Here is a 15,811-nt window from a genome sequence, read left to right on the forward strand (position 1 = left end):
TTAAAATTGAAAATATTTTTATTTTTAAACCTAATAGCAGTTACAATTGCTGGACCTGTTTTGTCCCACGTCTCAAGAATGACTGGTTTAGCATTACGCATCTTCGTATTATATATTGGATTATATTTTACTGGAAACACAAGTATATAAATGATGTACCTTATGTTGTAGAATAAAATGTGACAGTATCTTGAGCTTGTTTTAAACACAAACTTTATTTAATTAAAACCCGATTAAAATACCAATTGACTTCAGGACGATGGAACCGGAAGTGACTATAAAGGTAAGAATAAAACAGTCTTGTCTTCACTTTTTTCGCCTCAAATGCTGAAATGACTGTTTATACGCTTCCGTGACTGTCCAAAACGTGTGAATATGAAGCACGTGATTGGTTGTCTGTTGCTAGCCATAAGCAGTTAATTCACACTGTAAAATTCTGGCTGCTAACCCTGTTGCACTGCAGGGTTTCATAACTCCATGTAGAAGCACAACTAACCCTGCTTCTAAGTGTTTATCATTTTCAACTACAAACCGAAAACTTTTCATGTGTTTTGGCTATTCATTTAGGGTACATTTACTCAAACAACAATCTACTAAAATGTGAAAAGTTTTGTGTACGGACAACAACGTTGCGATCCCCCTTCACACGAATCTGCAAAAATGACTAAAAATGCTGTATTATTCATGCCAGGCCAGTAGTTGGCAATGTAACTTTGTAAACAGAGACTACACACCTGTGGACATACACATTCTTATAGCGTGCTTCTCAAACGGAAGGCTGCATCGTACCAAGGTGGAGTCCTTCCTAGTCTCAGCCTCAGACGTCACGTCCACGGACGTCTGTCCAAAAAATCCTCTATTGTGTGGTGTCATTACGATTATTTAACTACTCCCGATCGAGACGGAGCGTCGCCAAACTCAAATAGTAAATATCAAACTTATATTTACGACTCTTGATCAGGCTGCCTCTGACGTGATACCCGCGATAGCCAATGAGAGCGAGCAAGCGTCACCTACGTGCTTCTATAGCTGAAACTTGGCAGTCACAAACATGCCATGAAAGCAGAGAACATCACCCATATTCTTTGTTATACTTTGTTTTTCACTGTACAACAGAAAGCATGCCAGGAGAGCCAGCTGACAACGTTGATTGTATTCTTTTTGTTTTTCTTCTCTAGTCACGTTTGATCTTGCGAATGTCAATGAGATCACTTACCACTGTGAAATCGACAAGTGTGTGGTCTTGTGGTCTGGTCGAATCGTCTAGTGTGCGCGTTCAGAGGATTATAGGGCTAAAAATCGGTTGAACTGTCTTCATGTCTGTGGTCTCCCATGGTTTTAAAATCGGTTAAAGGGGTCATATGATGCGATTTCAATATTTCCTTTCTCTTTGGAGTGTTACAAGCTCTTGGTGCATAAAGAAGATCTGTAAAGTTGCAAAGACTAAAGTCTCAAATCCAAAGAGATATTCTTTATAAAAGTTAAGAGTCAACCACGCCTACCTAAAACGGCTCGTTCTAACACGCCCCCACATATCTACATCACTATGTGGGAAGATTTGCATAACGCCGCCCAAATGTTCACGCAAAGAAAGAAGGCGTAACTTTTATTCTCACTGTAGTATTGTTGCTGCAACCATGTCGTGAAGACTCTGTGTGCTTCGTTGTGAAAGCGAAACTACTTTGTTTGGTCTTCCAAAAGAGGACGATATCCTCTTCGTCATGCCTAGAGCTGATCCATGCTGGTCACTGAGGGAATACATCAACTTTCACCGTGGACGAAGCGGAGTCCAGCCCGTCACATGTGGTTGCCGCGATCCGCCGGGCACGCCGTACTCGACCCCGCCGCCTCAGCTCACTCTATCCCGGCCTCAGCACATGCTAAGCCGGGGCTTCCCCTCACGCTAGGCCGCTGTATTTTTCGTTGTGAAAGCGAAACTACTTTGTTTGGTCTTCCAAAAGAGGACACGACTACAAATCAGTGGTTAAGTTGTATTTACAACACTGTTCCAGAACAGTTTAACCCAAATATCCAGATGTGTGCAGCACATTTTATGGAGGACTGTTTACTGATCCTGGGAGAGTAACGTTAAAAGTAACTAAAATGCCGGCAGTTCTGACTCACGTAAGTACGTTTTCATTTAAAGGATTTGCCACTGATGATTCAAACGTGAGTTTTGGGCAGTGTAGAGTAGCACTTGTTGTTTGTCATTTCTCCGATCACAAATGCAGACAGAGTTTTATGTTTACGCGGCGCGATGCAATGCAATGCGTAAAAAGACAGTATAAGTCATTATAATCAGTAATTATGTCCCCACTGGATGCAACAAATGCCTCGTTTGTAATGGGTTTTAATGTTTTTGTCTCGTCGCTCCGGCCGGGACACGGCATCAACAGTATGGTAAGGGGCGTAGCATTTCCGTCACACGCTTGAGGTATTCGGCCAATCACAACGCACTGGATAGCTGGCCAATCACAGCACACCTCGCTTTTCAGACCGATGAGCTTTGTAAAAATCTACACGTTTCAGAAAGGCGGGGCATAGAGGAGAAACAATAATGTACAGTATGTGAAAAATAATGTGTTTTTTTTACTTTAAACGGCATAAACACATTTCATTACACCAAATACACAAAATAATGTTCTTTTTAGCAACATCATATGACCCCTTTAAGATTTGAAAATCGTCTAGTTTGCAGCCAGCTTTAGTCCTTCAGAGTCTTGTCGGCTAGAGTCCTCCTCGGCATTAAATGCTAGAATGAGACAGTCAAGTAAGTGTGCGTGGCTACGTCACATATGCTCCCGCCCTCACCACCACAGCACGGAAATACTAATAAAACTTAGTTTTGGAAAAATACTTATATAATCTGGCTTTCTATTAAAGGCAGGGTAAGCGATTTCTGGTAGCCAGTGTTGATATTTGAAATCACCAAAACAAACACGCCCCTACCCCAAAAGGGTCTTGCCCCTATTTTGATAGCTCCGCCCCACAAATACTGTATGTACGCAACCCAGGCAACGATTAGTTCTGTGAAACAAAGCAAAACCAATGCTACACCGTGTCTACACCGGACGCGAGCGACGCGGCGCAACAAATCCCAGACAGAAAACTGCTGCCGGGTTCTATTTATGACGTGCTGACACAAATTTCAAATGGTTTTCAACGGTTGTTTGATCGCGTCCAGTGTAGACAGACTTTAGCTGTTGTAGACACAGTGTTACTCACCTATTGATAAGAAGCAAAGCAACCTCAGCGTCCGATCGCAGGCCTCCGCTCCTTGAGTTCTCTCCAGCGCTGGAAAGCTGATCCGATATTTACACGGGTCCTACTGCTTGCCTTATCGTTCCGCAGACGTTTCCCCCTTTTGTTTTTTATCCGCAATCTCTATCTTTCTGTCGCTCGGCTCGACTAATGTCCGTCCCATGCACTGAAAGCTCTCTCCTCCACATCACGAGTAGACACGCCCCTTATTGCTGATTGGCTACAAGTTTGTTTTGCTATTCGGCCAGAATCAGTTTTCTAAAGTGTTTTTGAAAAATTACATACCCTACCTTTAATACAATACAATGAATCACAGCCGTCTAGTCTCCCGGTGGCTTACATTATTGGCAGTTTAGCGTTTAGTGAGCAATTTACACCAAAACAAAAAATAACATCTATGCTTTCATGTCTGGAAGCATTATTTTTGTCTTACATTTCATAATAAATTCAGACAAGCTCAGTACTGAATCGTTTTTTCGTCAGTATTGTCATGAAATGAAATGGGTACAAAGGATTGTGGGTGGTTGAAGGTCACGGAGGATACATCCCATGCATCCTTCAAATTCAGCTGAATGAAGGACACGAAACGAAGGCTGCCTTCCAAGGATCCTTGCAATTGAGATGGCCTTCAGTGACGTTTGATGACGTGGCAGCCGAAATATGCAGCCTTCGGAGGATGCAGCCTTCCGTTTGAGAAACATCCATAGACTAACACGTAGCCTAATATCCGCATGAAATCACTGTTTTCACAAATTCGCTTGTTTGAGACGAACAATATCTTTTTACATTTTTATTATTTTTTTCCAACTTTCACAGCGCTTTCAAACCATTTTCAAAGGTTTGCATTTTTAGGCCGTAAAACGTATTAAATGTTTTCAGTGTTTTAAATGAAAATGGTGTCGTATAAACTCCGCGTTACACAACAATTACGTTTTGGGGCCGTGAAAATGAAAGGTGAAAACAGGTTCAAAAGTTTCTGAAAACGATAGCATTATTGTCTCTGTGTAAACTAAGAAAATGCAAATTTGTGATGTCATGCACATTCTGTTGGTATGTGCACAGGTGTTTATTTACAAACTGACATCGCCAACTATGGGCCTGGCATTACGCGGATCTGTGTGAACGGGGATCTTTTTGACGATGGCTGCGTTTACACTTGGCATTAACATGCGACCTGTATCTAGATGTCCACATACACATTGAAAAGACAAATGTAAACGCGCTTCTGATCGGAATGCGTCCTGATCCAGAGGGAGTCGTGGACGCTTTGTGATCGGATCTCAGTGTGATGTAAACGTAATCCAGCCATCGTGTCTGCATTCGCAGGTCAACTTCACGTCAAACCCTGTCCCCTCTCTTCTCTGTTGGAAGAAAGATGGAGAAGAGAACCCGAAAGTTGCAGAACCACTCATTCTCTGTAAAGAACGCGCATTTTTCCCACCACAGCTGGCAAAATAAAACCCACCACTTCAGGTCGACTTTGCACCAGGGCCATCCTCTGCAGACTTATAATATTGTGCAGGAAAGACAGATCCGATTGGTAATCCAGATAGAGAAGTCTGATTATGTTGCCAAGTGTAAACCCACTTTGTCCTGATTGACTGATGATCCGATCTTCTTGATCGGATCGCAGTGATCGCATGTTAATGCCAAGTGTAAATGGAACAAATGTTGTCATCTGTATGCGAAAATTTTCAATAACACAAAGCAAAAACTTTTCTGTTTTTAGTACATTGTTGTCATGTAAACGTACCCTAAATTAAATGTGAAACATTTATCTACCTGGAGTTAAAAGCAGGGTTTAGAACCACGGGGATAAGTGCAGTGTGAAAAGCCCTAAAAAAGAGAAGAAGAAAAGAACACATAAAATAGCTAAACAAACTTTACAGAAAATCGTTTTTTCGCTTTGAATCCTGAGCTGTTTTGCTATATACAGCAAGTTTAACTTTAACTATGGCATTTGCTCGTTTTCAGTTTGGTTTGCAACACAGAATAAGGACCCGTCCTTGTGTGACGTGTCATCTGTGTTAACCTTTCATCAAGAGTTGCTGGATAAAGGGTGCATCCCTTCCACGCTCGAAGTATATGTGGCAGCCATCACTGTGAATCACCCACTAGTGGCTGACCAGTCAGTCGGCAAAAACAACCTTGTTGTTAAATTCCTGAGGGGAGCTTGAAGATTGAATCTGCCTCTTCCTCATACCGTGCTGACCTGGGACTTATCCAAGGTCCTCAAGGCCCTTCGAGGTCCCCCTTTGAGGCGCTCCAGTCAGCCGACTTATTGCCCCTGTCGCTTAAGACTGCTCTTTTTCTAGCTTTAGCATCGGTCAAGCGAGTGGGTGATCTGCAAGTGTTCTTAGTCAGTGCTTCCTGCCTTTAGTATGGGTCTAACGACTGTAGAGTCATCCTCAAACCAAGACATGGCTATATGCCCAAGACGTTCTGCACTCGTTCAGAGCACAAGTTATCACCCTTCTGACTCTTCCTAACTCAGAGGATGAGCAGGGTCTGAATTTCCTCTGCCCGGTTCAGGCCCGTAGAGTGTATAGGCACTTTCGCACCGGAGGAACCTTTTCATAGTTTCTAGAACTATTGGCGGAAGTTCCTGGTTTTTGGCGTGTTCGCACCACATGAACTAGGAACGTATTTAGTTCTAGGAACTCCGTTTGGGGGAACTAATGGCACTTTTCCACTGCGTGGTACGACTCGGCTCGGCACGGCTCAGTACGGTATTGCAACGGTATGTGTTTCCACTGCAGTTCAGTACCGCTTTAGAGTGGGCGGGATTACGGTATGTGTTTCCACTGCAGTTCAGTACCGCTTTAGAGTGGGCGAGATTATTCACATGTCGTTATAGTTGCACCTCTATTGCCGCAACTCCTGAAAAACGTTTTCATTCCGCGTCGTCCCATCAAGCTCGCTGGATCCGCTCCTCTGCTATCAACGAGAGGAACGTCTGTACTTCCTCAACAGACAACGAAACAGCCACTTTTTGGTTGTTAAAAAAGGTGCGCTCGTTCAAAACAGTTGCGTTCGATCCTTCGCTGGCTGTGCTGATTTAAATCTAGCGGTTCTGTTGTGTTTGTTTAGTGACGATTCTCTCCGGCCAATCCGTGATCAGCAGAGTTTACGGTCCTTCCTTTGGTAACGGTACCGTGCCGTACAGTGGAAAAGCACCATAAATTAGCTCCTACTTCAGAGTAGGGTCTAAAACAGCTCTATAGGAACTACCAATGACGTAAGTGTACGCTGATTGGCCAAACACTTATGAAACACCAGCTACCCGGCATTTTGAATAAGCAGTGTAAAAATATTTACTCCACGAACATGAAAAACAGTGATAATGACATTTACCTGTTGCCTGCAGCGTTATGTTCTTTTTTCAGCCTTGATGATAACACTGCAAGTTGTCATAGGAGATTTAGTCAGATTTTCGTGCTCTTTCAATTGCGTAATACCATGCAGTGGAAAAGCGCCATAAATTAGCTCCTACTTCAGAGTAGGGTCTAAAACAACTCTATAGGAACTACCAATGACGTAAGTGTACGCTGATTGGCCAAACACTTATGAAACACCAGCTACCCGGCATTTTGAATAAGCAGTGTAAAAATATTTACTCCACGAACATGAAAAACAGTGATAATGACATTTACCTGTTGCCTGCAGCGTTATGTTCTTTTTTCAGCCTTGATGATAACACTGCAAGTTGTCATAGGAGATTTAGTCAGATTTTCGTGCTCTTTCAATTGCGTAAATTGTGCATTTACATTCTATCTCCGTTATCATAAAACCCCGCAACACATAACAAAAACGGCTCCAATCATGGCATTCTCCATTCAGCGGTTGTTGAAGTTTGTAAATGCCACAAAGACGTCGCTGTCGGCTGCTTCATAGCTCCGGTTGCTGATGTGAATGCAACCAGGAAAATGGCCCGAGAGCGAAATTGGTTCTCTAGGAACCACCATCCTGGCTAGTTCCCAGAACTAAGTTCCTAGAACTACATAGTGCGAAAGCGCCTTATGTTGAGCACTCTGGCCACTTTAGGCAATCAGAGCAGCTCTTTGTATGCTTTGGAGGCCACTCTAAAAGGCTGTCAGTTATGAAGCAGAGACTATGCCGCTGGATAGTTGATGCTATAGCCCTGTGGCCTTCACTCCACCAGAGGAATGGCCTCCTCCTGTGCTTGGTCCAGCAGAGTTTCAATTGGAGACATCTGTGCGGCCGCCGGCTGGTCTTCGCTGTTGTCACGTGTGTGTTCCTGTTTAGTTCCTGTTTGTCCTTATTTGGTCCTTCCAGTTCCTTTTCCCATTATTAGTAATCGCCTGTTCCTTGTTATTAGTTATCCTCATCACCTGTCTGCCCCTCGTTATCTGCCCTATTTGAGTTTGAGCCCATTCTGTTCTCCCTTGTCTGGAATTGAATGTCAACCCCTCGTCCTACGTGTGAGTTCCTGTCTGTGTGTTCTTTATTTGGAGAAATAAAGACTGTTTCCTGTTAATCCTCTTCGTCTCCACGCTCCTTCGTCTCCTCGCCTCCGCCACAGTAGGCAACCCATGACAGCTGTCTACCTTCACTAGATTTTATGACCTGGACATCCCTGCCCTTCAGGCACAGATCTCGTCCGCCTAATCTCCCTGATCCCCTTGCAAGTGGAAAAGGCCCTAGTTATGTTGACCCTTGCCTCGGGACCTAGGTCTTATTATTAGCTCATGCTACTTAGAAGCCCTTACTGCAGGCACTTCACTTTGTTTTGCGCTTACGTTACATTAGAAACTCTAAAAATTTATGTTTTTAGAACGTTCTAGGAACCAAAATACAATTTTCCCATAACGATTTGGAAACCTAATGTTTACATGAAGTAGGGCTGATAATTCTGGAATCAGATCAATTTTGCTGTCGTCTTTTTAAAATCTACATTCAGAGTTGTTTAGAGGACATGAGTGATTTGTTTTTTTGAGCAATTCTGTCGAGTAAATGGTTTAAAGCCTGACCCACACTACTCAAAACATTGGAGTCAAAATCCCTAACTGTTAAGGGTAATTGTTAAGGATGTGTAGTGGTTTGGTCATTAAAATAATGGGCAAAGTCTAATTCATGTCACGACCAGACATCTTTGGCCCTTCAGTAAAGTCGATTCCTCTAAGTGGAATTTATTGACTCTCTCAACTCCCAACAACTTGGAATCAATTATTTGTGGTAATGATTCTCTGCCCTAACTATCAGTAAAGATGTTATTTACTGGTTTGAAATTAAACACTACTTTACTAATTACTGCACAATTTACACTTTCTAACATTTTGCATAGCATTAAAAGTATTTTTTAAAATAAAAAATCAATAACAAATATTTTTTCTTGTGTACATATATACTGTATACAGTAGTATATATATAAGAAGCTCTAAAAAGAAGCTTGTCCATCACTCATGTACAGTGATAGGCTGGGATTCACCCCTCCTAGGGACACAATTTAATGAAAGTAGAAAGCTGTCCAAAGCGAGACCTTGTGATCCCATCGTTAAGAGAGGAATCGGGGTTAATTGAGGTGGTTAGAGCGATAGTGTTTCTTCCTGAGGGGTGAGATGGTAAAGCCACACCAGCGCCCTTCTCTGTCACTGACACATGTGGGTAGTAAAGGTCAAGTGTGGCCGGCCTGTATCTCTGTCTGGCTTTTCCTCCTACTTTCCGTGACCTTCTCTCTATCCTGCCATCCTTCTCATTCAAACTCCATTTCACAGATGGCAGAAATCTGTGTGGGGCAGGACAGCCGGTGAGGCAGGAGGCTGGACCGACTGTTTACCTGTTTTTATCTGTTACCTGATTTTATGACTCTTGGGACTCTTGGGAAATATTAGTGACCCCCTGCCAACGTGACATTCTCTCTGCTTTCAGTGGGTGTGTGGATCTTCATACACTGGTTGTGTAGCTGTGAGTGTAGCTGATACATTTAAGGACTCTCAGATAAAAGTACTATTGTAGTACCATGGTTCATCAATGGTATCAGATGGTAATACAATTTTATTGATAATGGTATCAATACATTGATGTAATATATAGCCACTATATTCTTGAAAGTTGAATATCATGTAAATACCATTGATATGCTGTGGTACTAAAATTACCATGGTATTTACATGACATTCAACTTTCAAGAATATAGTGGCTATACATTTACATTTAATCTTTTAGCAGACACTTTTATCCAAAGCAACTTACAAAAGAGGACAATAGAAGCAATTAAACCAACAAAAGAGCAACAATATGTAAGTGTCCTATACCATGGTCCAAAAAAATACAATCATGGTACTCTTTTGTACGTGTATTCCATGGTACACATCCAAAGAAACATGGTATTATTGAGATATACAGGTGCATGTAAAAAAAAAAATAATTTATATTGTGAAACATTTCAAAACATTAAAACGTTCTAGATTCATTACATGTAAAGTAAATCATTTCAAACGTTTCTTTTGTTTTCATTTTGATGATTAGAGCTTACAGCTCATGAAAGTCAAAAATCCAGTAGCTCAAAATATTAGAATATTTCCTAATATTCTATCAAAAATTTGTGATTCTCATCAATCAAAAAAAGAATTTGCAAAACAGAAAAGTTCAAGTTGTTTAAAGTATGTTCATTTATGCACTCAATACTTGGTCGGGGCTCCTTTAGCACAAACTCCAGCTTCAGTGAGGTACTAATAGTGCTGAGGCACTATTGAGCCTTCAGCTCGTCTGTATTGTTGGATCAACTGTTTCTCATCTTTCTCTTGAAAATATCCCATAGGTTCCATGTGGGGTTCAGGTCAGGCATGTTTGCTTGCCAATCAAGCACAGTAATATCATGGTCAGCAGAGCACTTGAACGTGGTTTTGGCACTGTGGGCAGGTGCTAAATCCTGCTGGAAAAGGAAATCAGCATCTCCATAAAGCTTGTCAGCAGATGGAAGCATAAAGTGCTCCAAAATCTCCTGGAAGATGGCTGCATTGACTTTGGACTTGATAAAACACAATGGAGCAACACCAGCAGATGTCACGGCACCCCAAATCATCACTAACTTTGGAAATGTCACACTGGACTTCAAGCAGCTTGGATTCTGTGCCTCTCCAGTCTTCCTCCAGGCTCCAGACCTTGGTTTCCAAATGAAATGCAAAATTTACTTTGATCTGAAAAGAGGACTTTGGAGCACTGAGCAACATTCCAGTTATTTTTCCCCTTAGCCCAGGTAAGATGCTTCTGACGTTTTTTCTGTTTCAGAAGTGGCTTGGTAGCCCTTTTCCTGAAGACGTCATGCAGTGTGAAACCCCCTGTCACCGATCCATCGTGCAATGTGAACACAGCAGCAACTGAATGCTACCCCAGATAGTCCCGCAGTGTGAAAACAATGGCGATCCGATGAGTTTGAAAATCATGCAATGTGAACTCGGCATAAGTGAGTGAACATCAATAAAGATCACACAACAAGTGCGCGCTCTCTCTCTCTCTCTCTCTCTCTCTCTCCCTCCCTACTGTTAAGTAACGTGTGCATTGTTTTACTTACTTCTTTTTGACATATCCGACCGAACTACAAACTTTCCAGTGATGTCTGAGAAAGGGATATTCACTTGACAAGCTCGCGCATCTGTGCCGCCGCGCGCTCAATCCACTCAGCGTGATTTGCTTACCAGCTGGCGCACATCAGCTATACAGGCATTAATACTGAATGTTTTATATTCATTGCATACATATACTTCATAGACATCTTTAATCTCTAATAACTCCATTCTGTTGTCTGTTGTCGGTGTTTCTTTGTCTGAATACGGCACTTATCACATGCTGTGTGGTATCGGCATTTGGTATGGGGCATTTTAACGAGTACGAGTACAGGAGCTCAGTATCGGGCCCGATACCGATACCAGTATCGGTAATTAGATTACTATGGTGCATATGCAAAACGGCTTCTGATTTTTTGAAGTCGACTTTTATGTGATGAGAGTCGAAGTCGACTAGTCGCTGATGACGTCATTAATGAACAAATAAGTCTGGAGCTGTGACAAACACCTTGTGCACAGCTATGGCATATGACACAGTGCTGCCCACACGGCTGTTGCTCCTATAACAGCTCATTTTTATCAATTCTTTTGTCCTTGGGTCGTTATATTTCTCACAGATTTCTGCTCGTTCTAAATCTGATACAGATAAAGTAGCACAGTAAAGATTACATTCATATAAATGCATTAGTGGGAGCGATTGCATGTGTGAATTAATTCTACCTGGCAGCGTCTCTCTACTAGTAGTGAAGCTGTGGGATTTAGTTATTAAGAAATAAATGCTTGAACTTTTCAGTTTCTAAGCTATTTTATTGAGAAATCACAGAACAGTGTTGACAATACATTTCCGGACTGAATGATTCTATGTGTGCGTGATGTACATTAGATTAGAACGGCGATTAACTTACCTGTACAATAAGCTGTTTAAAACGTGCATTCTCCTGTTAAATTTCGAGCATCCAGTAATATAATCACACATGTAAGTCCAAGTGTATTGGAGATGTTGCCACAGGATTTAGTCTCGCTCCATTTTTTTTCTCTTTATGCAATCCCAGATGTACTAGATGATGGTGAGATTAGATCTGTGTGTGAACCATATGATTTCGGACTCCCTGTGCATACAAAAATCCATCCATCCATCTCACTTGTGCTAGGGCTGTACGAATACTGGAGCCTACAGATGGCCAGTCCATCACAGCGATAAAAATCTCACTGGAATATTACAATTAATGGTAAAAGTCAATGTTAACTGATATTTCTTACTGGCACAATAAAGCGAAATATAAATATAAATAATACATATATAAATAATGGTCTTGAAATTTGGGAGAATAATCTAATGTGCTGTTTGCACATTACAATTCTGTATATTAACAACATTTACTGCTATGTCATTTTCAGTGTAACTAATTATCTTACACTTATATAGTGTAAAGATGAATGAAATGATTTGGCATTACCTTATAAAGCACATGTTGTCCCTTATTTGGTTTTGTCACTGCCATTCTCCAACTCACTCCTGATGATTCACTAATCTTTTCCACCCATTCCTTTACTTCACAAATCTCTGTCAACACAATTCTTAGTGATGCCTCAAAACTTGTGTGATTCGCCTTGTGTAGTGCACAAACCATAGGTGCAGAAGTGATATTTATACCCAGGAGGCAACCAGTTCTGTTAAAGTAAAAAGAAGTCACCAGACAGAAAATTCGCCCATTAGCATTATAACTGAGATGGCCCAACGTTTAGACACATAACAGCAAACCAAGTTTATTAAAAAAAATAAAAAAATAAATATATACACACACACACACACACTGCTGTGCAAAAGTCTTAGACCAGTAGTATTTTCACAAACAAAAAATGGTTTTAAGTCAGTTATTTCTATCTTTTGCTGTAGTGTGTCAGTAGGAAATATCAGTTTACATTTCCAAACATTCATTTAGCCATTAATTGTAATAATGCAGAGAGATTTTTTTGCTCCACACAGAGATCTGATCTGATCATCATCAGTCTGTCTGGAATGACATGAAGAAACAGAACAAACTGAGACAGACTCAATCCAGAAGAACTGTGTCTTCAAGATGCTTCAAGAAACCTACCTGCAAAGCTACCTGAAAAACTATGTGCAAGTGCACTGAGGACAAAAGCTGTTTTAAACGCAAAGGGTGCTCACACCACATGTTGATTTGATTTAGTTAATAGAAGTTCATTGATAAAGAAAATCTATTTATCACAATATTTTTGAAAGCATCCTCATTTTACAGCATTTTTACACAAGTGCCTAAAACTTTTAACAGTACTGTAGCTTTGCAGGTACACTCTAAAAAATGCTGGGTTAAATACAACCCAGTGCTGGGTAAAATAGGGACAAACCCAGCAATTGGGTTGTTTTGACCCAGAGGTTGGGTTAAATGTTTAACCCAACCTTCTGGGTAGTAACCCAACCGCTGGGTCAAAACAACCCAATTGCTGGGTTTGTCCAAGTGTATTGGAGATGTTGCCACAGGATTTAGTCTCGCTCCATTTTTTTTCTCTTTATGCAATCCCAGATGTACTAGATGATGGTGAGATTAGATCTGTGTGTGAACCATATGATTTCGGACTCCCTGTGCATACAAAAATCCATCCATCCATCTCACTTGTGCTAGGGCTGTACGAATACTGGAGCCTACAGATGGCCAGTCCATCACAGCGATAAAAATCTCACTGGAATATTACAATTAATGGTAAAAGTCAATGTTAACTGATATTTCTTACTGGCACAATAAAGCGAAATATAAATATAAATAATACATATATAAATAATGGTCTTGAAATTTGGGAGAATAATCTAATGTGCTGTTTGCACATTACAATTCTGTATATTAACAACATTTACTGCTATGTCATTTTCAGTGTAACTAATTATCTTACACTTATATAGTGTAAAGATGAATGAAATGATTTGGCATTACCTTATAAAGCACATGTTGTCCCTTATTTGGTTTTGTCACTGCCATTCTCCAACTCACTCCTGATGATTCACTAATCTTTTCCACCCATTCCTTTACTTCACAAATCTCTGTCAACACAATTCTTAGTGATGCCTCAAAACTTGTGTGATTCGCCTTGTGTAGTGCACAAACCATAGGTGCAGAAGTGATATTTATACCCAGGAGGCAACCAGTTCTGTTAAAGTAAAAAGAAGTCACCAGACAGAAAATTCGCCCATTAGCATTATAACTGAGATGGCCCAACGTTTAGACACATAACAGCAAACCAAGTTTATTAAAAAAAATAAAAAAATAAATATATACACACACACACACACACTGCTGTGCAAAAGTCTTAGACCAGTAGTATTTTCACAAACAAAAAATGGTTTTAAGTCAGTTATTTCTATCTTTTGCTGTAGTGTGTCAGTAGGAAATATCAGTTTACATTTCCAAACATTCATTTAGCCATTAATTGTAATAATGCAGAGAGATTTTTTTGCTCCACACAGAGATCTGATCTGATCATCATCAGTCTGTCTGGAATGACATGAAGAAACAGAACAAACTGAGACAGACTCAATCCAGAAGAACTGTGTCTTCAAGATGCTTCAAGAAACCTACCTGCAAAGCTACCTGAAAAACTATGTGCAAGTGCACTGAGGACAAAAGCTGTTTTAAACGCAAAGGGTGCTCACACCACATGTTGATTTGATTTAGTTAATAGAAGTTCATTGATAAAGAAAATCTATTTATCACAATATTTTTGAAAGCATCCTCATTTTACAGCATTTTTACACAGTCATAAATTCAATATAATAATTAAAATAAATGATGGACTTTGTCAAAGATGAGGACTTTGGTGAGGAAATGTTTTGGAGAGGTTTTTCTTTTTTTTTGCCATTGCTGCCCGGATATTTTCCAGATGTTGAAACTCCTCAGTTTCAAGTGTGTTCACTGTATAAATGAATATGGATTAATCTTTGTCAAAGCTGTGTTTGTTCTGTTGTTTGCTCTTTCGCCTCTTCTTGTGCTGTTTTAAAATCGATTGAGTTTGTAAACACGTACAAATGATAAAACTTTTACTCTATTAAATTGAGCAATTAATCCTCTGAACACATGCGTGCTGAACCGTGGGCTAGTCACGGATCACTATCAACTACGATCTGCTCCCTTCACTAAAATGTCACGGTTCCTAAACATGATAACAAATAATATAGATAAATACTGAACACATGTCAAAACGAAAACACAGATAATTACAAGACCAAGTAGGAATGTCCTTTATCGTGTGTTGTTTGCCCGCTGCTCTCCGACAAGTAAATTTAGTGCTCTCTCGTGTAAAAACAAAATTCAAAACACAACACCGATCTCTAACTCTGGCTATTGCTTGCTAGGTTGAGATGCAGGGCGCTTCTGTGTGTCGGAGCACGTGATATAAGGAGTAACGATATGTTTTATGAAATGTAGTGAAGTAAAAAGTATGATCCTATGCTTTGAAATGTAGTGAAGTAAAAGTAAAAGTTACTCAAAATAAAACTACTCCAGTAAAGTACAGATAATTGAAAAATTGACTTAAGTTCAGTAACGAAGTAAAACTACTCCTTAACTGTCCACCACTGCATCCAAGTGAGTTTTATTTGTAGAGCCAAATTTAGCTATATTTGCCAAATGTGGCTACCATTTATCAAAGTTGAATAGATCTAGCACAAACAACCGCTGAGTTACTGATGCTCAAAGAAGAAGTGTTACGTTCATCCCCGGTCTCCCCTATTTGACCGCACTGAGAGGAGAATGAGGAAAATAATCCGTTATTAAACACTAAAGCTGAGGGGAAAACAATTATAAAGAGACAAACGGTGAAAAATGGCAAGAATGCTGGGATGTAAAAGATACAGGTAGACATTTACATAATGTCAAGGCAGAAACTTTGACAGCCATATCACCCTGCAGCCCAAGACTGGTCGCCCACTGAAGCTAAGCAGGGCTGAGCTGGTCAGTACCTGGATGGGAGACCTCCTAGGAAAACTAGGTTGCTGTTGGAAGAGATGT

General features: G+C 40.6%; 1 protein-coding gene across 1 annotated transcript in view; it reads right to left on the reverse strand.

Moving 5' to 3' along the window:
- The window catches only part of LOC107562837 (L-lactate dehydrogenase A chain), a 28,519-nt gene extending 14,421 nt beyond the window's left edge, over positions 1-14,098 (reverse strand). The window contains exons 1-2 of the mRNA XM_016247581.1: positions 14,088-14,098; positions 4,703-4,707 (exon numbers count right to left, since the gene is read on the reverse strand). The gene's annotated coding sequence lies outside the window, so the exon portion shown is untranslated. The remainder of the gene's footprint in view (positions 1-4,702; positions 4,708-14,087) is intronic.
- Between the last annotated feature and the right edge of the window lie 1,713 nt (positions 14,099-15,811).

The sequence above is a fragment of the Sinocyclocheilus grahami genome, unplaced genomic scaffold (genome assembly GCF_001515645.1).
Source record: "Sinocyclocheilus grahami isolate Dianchi unplaced genomic scaffold, SAMN03320097.WGS_v1.1 scaffold843.1, whole genome shotgun sequence".
Classification (NCBI taxonomy): domain Eukaryota; kingdom Metazoa; phylum Chordata; class Actinopteri; order Cypriniformes; family Cyprinidae; genus Sinocyclocheilus; species Sinocyclocheilus grahami.